At 40.2% G+C, this 4,822-nt stretch overlaps 1 protein-coding gene and 1 non-coding gene across 2 annotated transcripts in view; one reads left to right on the forward strand and one right to left on the reverse strand.

Moving 5' to 3' along the window:
- The window catches only part of Negr1 (neuronal growth regulator 1), a 718,441-nt gene that overhangs the window by 650,427 nt on the left and 63,192 nt on the right, over positions 1 to 4,822 (forward strand). The window lies entirely within an intron of this gene.
- LOC115063994 lies at positions 2,140 to 2,246 on the reverse strand. Its single transcript, XR_003843834.1, has one exon. It is a non-coding gene; the product is annotated as a U6 spliceosomal RNA (small nuclear RNA).

Raw genomic sequence — 4,822 nt, forward strand, 5'->3', positions numbered from 1 at the left:
GGAGGGAGGGAGGGAGGGAGGGAGGGAGGGAGAGAAGGAGGAAGGGAGGGAAACAGCCTTTATAACTCAGGTCTACATATGTGGTTCTGGGCCCTGGTGTTGTCTGACATTATCTTTAAAAGGAATGTTTTCTGACCTCATCGTGAAGGCGTTGAAACAAGCAGTCTTCAGAGACTGTAGTGTTCATGATTCATGTAGGTGAGGGGCTCCTGGCCATACTCCTTAAGAGCTGTGAACTTCTTGCAAAAGGACAAAGCCTTCGATACTTTGTCCCTCATTGTTTATATTTCCATTTGAAGCTGACTTTGTAGTCAGCTCTTCAGTAGACCAAACTTCTGTAAAAATAGGATGAAAACCCACATCAGTCTAAAACATCTGTGTTCACACTGACCCACCTTGAGAAACTATTGGTGGTCAACCAGAGTTTTTAGTCAGACATTCAGAAAACATCCCTGTTCTCTTTTTAGGTTGTAGGTTCCTCACCCCTGGCCTGTCTGAATTTAGGATTCTTGCCCATTTTTATTATTTCAACAGCATAAAATGAGCTGGTCCCAGGCACCACAAAACTGAGGCCATGTCCTAAATCCTGGCAAGTACATGGAGATACTCACCTTTATGTGAGCTTTTCCTTGTGACTCACATTCTTTCATGGGCACTCAGCACCCAGCAAACTACATTTGCCTGGTTAAAGCAGAGACAGAAAACAGTGGCATCCTCAGTGATTGTATAAAGTTTATTAATTAACAAAGATGATCTCTACAAAGCTCATTTAACTTCAGAGGTCTAAATTGTATTTTTATTTTTACTTGAATCTATGAACTTGTTTGTTGAAAGAAATTACTCTGATATTTATTAGTATATAATATGTATGCAATATTTCTCATCTGAGTTTAAATATATAAATATCATGACTAATTTATTGATAATCAAGTGAAATGCTAGCATTTATCCCCAGATCTTTATTTATGCAATTTTTACATTCATTTTCTCAGTCAAGATCATTTTACATTTTAGTGTAATTTAAAACTATTTTAACCCTTGACTTTATCCAGGAGAAGAAATGTTTGTATTTTTGAAAGGAAAATCACCATTTGGGTCTGAGAATAAAGAACAATAGTGAGACCTTAGCCAACTATTACTGAGTTCCTCACTAGTTGTACATATCACTTGCTTCCATGTAAAGTTCCAATAATTCCAACTTTTTACCCTTTTCTAATAGTCTACCTATATCACCAGAATATAGTATACTATGGTGTTATAATACAAACCATAATAATCTGGCCAGTTTAAGTTTGAATGCACAAGAAAAGGGAAAATCCTTAGGATATTTTCTGTGTTGTTATTTGGCAGTGGGTTGATGAGTCTTGCAGCTGCTGATATTTTGCAAGTGCATACAGACACAACATTCTGACACTCTGCACGCATATGAGTGTTAGCACAGGGACTCGACATTCTGGTACTTTTTAAAGGTTTTAGCACACAGATGCCATTTTTCAATTCACTTCCTGTCAATACAACCATAACTCCAGTTTTATCAATAATTTATTACAAACATCCAAGCATGAGTGACAAAGAGAAAAAGATGTTAAAAATATTAGTTCAACTCAAAGACTGGCCCATCAATGCTGCTGAGTGCATACAACCTAAACTTTCTACTCAGTTGTATTGATCTCGCAGTGAGCAATTGAAAGCAATGCACAGGCACAATTATGAAATAAAGACTGTGAGGCACATAGGGGATTAATATATTTCGCATACATGCTTCTTTTGTAGAGTATTTTAACAAGTATGGCTTGGTTAATCAAATAGACTCTGATGCCTGGAATTCCGTATCAATGTCTTAAATGTCCAAGTTTTGCACTCAAAACTAAAGGGACCTGGCTACCTTTCTTACATGGTATTCTCCAAGCTCATTGACATCGCAAATACAAATCTCTTTTTTTATTATCTAATAGTAAGTTTTGCAGAAGTCAATGAGCTTGCTGCATGTTTGGATTAACTATGCAGGCTAAAAAAAATGACTAAAAAAGAATCAAAATGTTCTCTTCATTTTATTCCTTGCCCTCCAAAGCACACTTCATCTTTGCCTATATCAGTAATCGTCCACCAGGTCCATACTTTAGTCCTAGACTCATTTCTTTAAATATGGAATGCTTCATGAATTTGCGTGTCTTCCTTGGGCATGGGCCATGCTAATATTCTCTGTACTGTTCCAATTTTAGTATATGTGCTGCCAAAGCGAGCACAAGTCTTAGACTCGTTTTAACATTGTTGCAAGGTTTCAGAGACAGTAAATTATGTCTCTAGAGACAGCCCTAAGGAAATGAATCCACAGAGACTGAGTGTATTTCTTTCCAAAAGACCTGACCTCTGCCCTAATAACCGAAGTGTGAACCTGGGTATATATTCAAGTTTATAATAAACCTGAAATTTAAATAAGATTATCTTTCCCTAATCATTAACTATTTCAAATATTTCACATTTGTAAAGCAAAACAAGGGCTCTGTTGAGACAGAGTGATATCAAAGGGAGGAGATTACTAGAGAATGTCTCCCATGCATTAGATCAAACAACTGATTTGGTCCAGCAGGCCTCTGTGTGTGTGTTGCCAAAGGATGGACATTCTGTGTATGATCGTGACCATGAATGTCCACATTCAGAGGGTGACCTAAGGTTGTTGACTCTCACCTTTATGCGGCAGGGTCTCTGCTGATGCTCACAACAGGCCAGCTGGAGGCTAGTCTTTCATTTTTGGTAGGTTCATGATATTACAGGCACTCCACCCTCTTCATCTTCCTGTTATGTGGATTTTGGGTATCTGAACTCAGTTACCAGGGTTACACAGCCAGGACTTCTCCCAACTGAGCCCTAACTCCAGCCCAACAGAGTCTCTTGATGTATTTACTTCTTGTTTTTGCGTATTTACAGTTTCCTCTGTTAACAATTAAGACTCCAAAATATAGTTTTCAAGTTGAATCTTAATTCCACAAAGAGAACTATATTATTTATGAATTCTATAACAATTGATTTAATAAGGCTGTATGTAGGAACATTTTGAACAGCCATGGCCCATACATGATCTAGAGTTTCTTATGAAGAAATATTTTGATTCATTTCAGTAAAATACACTACATTCTTTGTTTTGTGGGCTATTTCTTTCTTTCTCACTAGTGGCTGATGAGAGATAAGAAATTGCCAAAATTGTATCTATGTGCCTCAACATCTTGACTGAAAGTGACTATCTACAACAAAGGCTGAGAGACATTACATGGTCCTACGTGGCTCATAGGGAGGTGATACTGTAATGTGGCTCTTACCACACTAGCACAAAGTTCTCCTGGAGGTAGAAACTTTGTGTTTTGTCTTCTGTGATGTGCGTTGTTTTAGATTTTCAAAATTACTGAGTCTACATCCTTAAGCAGGAATTGACGTATAACTACTTAGTCCATTTCTGAAGAGAGACTTCAGAATTTTAAAACTGTAAACATGGAGCTTGATGGATAATGTGCCCACTGCACAGGCATGAGAGTTGGGATTTGGTTCCCTAGCACCCATGTGAAAGCAAGGCCTGGCAGCATGAGCTTCTAATGCCAGCACTGGAGGGGCAAGGAACAACAGAAGGATCTTTGGGGTTTACTGGCCAGTCTGTATAATCAAAAAGGCAAGTTCTGGGTACAGTGGGAGACTCTTTCCATAAAATAAGAACAATAGAAGATGCCTGATGTCCACTTTCACACATACACACATACACACACACACACACACACACACACACACACACACACAGGAGGGGGCAAGGAGAAAGAGAGTGAGAGGGAAAGGGGGAGAAACAGAGACAGAGAGAGAATAATTGCCATTCAGAGATGAAATAGGTCCAACAAAGCCCTGATTTTTAGTTATGATTCTGTTAAGCACCCAAGGAAATTTCAGTTCTCTAACATAAACTCTTGTTTAAAACTAGCATTGCCTAGGTTCTGCATGATGACAAAGAATGAGAAAGAGGTTCAGACCCTGTGGTGTCTCTGGTCGCTGTGTCCACTCTGCTGCCTCAAGAGTTGCTGTCCACCAAAGACATCTCTCTGATATGGAGAGCTCAGTTGCCTTTGAAGTGACTTTGAGTACAACCAGCTACATCCAAATGATACGAGTAATGGAAGCCAAGAGGCCTGGCAGGCAGCTGGGTAGAAGCACCCACAGCTCTCTCCACTGAGTGTTCTCATGGTTGAGGAATGACCCCAGGGTCTCCTCTGATTACAGCAAATGAGCTCATGAGTGGCCATGAGTGAGCACACTGATTGGGCTTGGCGCATTCCATGATCAGTTACACATTAGCTTTTGGAAAGGAATGGCCAGGCTCATTGGGCAGAAGATACAGAAGCGGGGTCTTTGGCAGAGGACATGAATCTGCAGCAGCTGGAGGAGTTGCATTCCCATAATTTACTGGTTGGGAGAGCCAAGCCAGACCTTTCATGGATGTGCTTCCCACATCATTTTTGGCGGGACTGCAGGTGGGAACAGGAGACCACAGCAGTGCCTCTTTAGGGCAGCAGTAAAGCAGGGGAAATGCACATCTGCTCCAGGATGACTGGAGACCAGGCCTATCTGGCGATAGGATATTAATTTTCACTTCATAAACTAATGGACCTGGGGTGTTGACTAGTTCAACATACACTCTTCCTTGCCAGAGCCTTTCTGTCTTAGTCAGGGTTTCTATTCCTGCACAAACATCATGACCAAGAAGCAAGTTGGGGAGGAAAGGGTTTATTCCGCTTACATTTCCATACTGCTGTAGATCACCCAAGGATGCAGGACTGGAACTCAA

Source organism: Mus pahari, chromosome 4, assembly GCF_900095145.1.
Source record: "Mus pahari chromosome 4, PAHARI_EIJ_v1.1, whole genome shotgun sequence".
Classification (NCBI taxonomy): domain Eukaryota; kingdom Metazoa; phylum Chordata; class Mammalia; order Rodentia; family Muridae; genus Mus; species Mus pahari.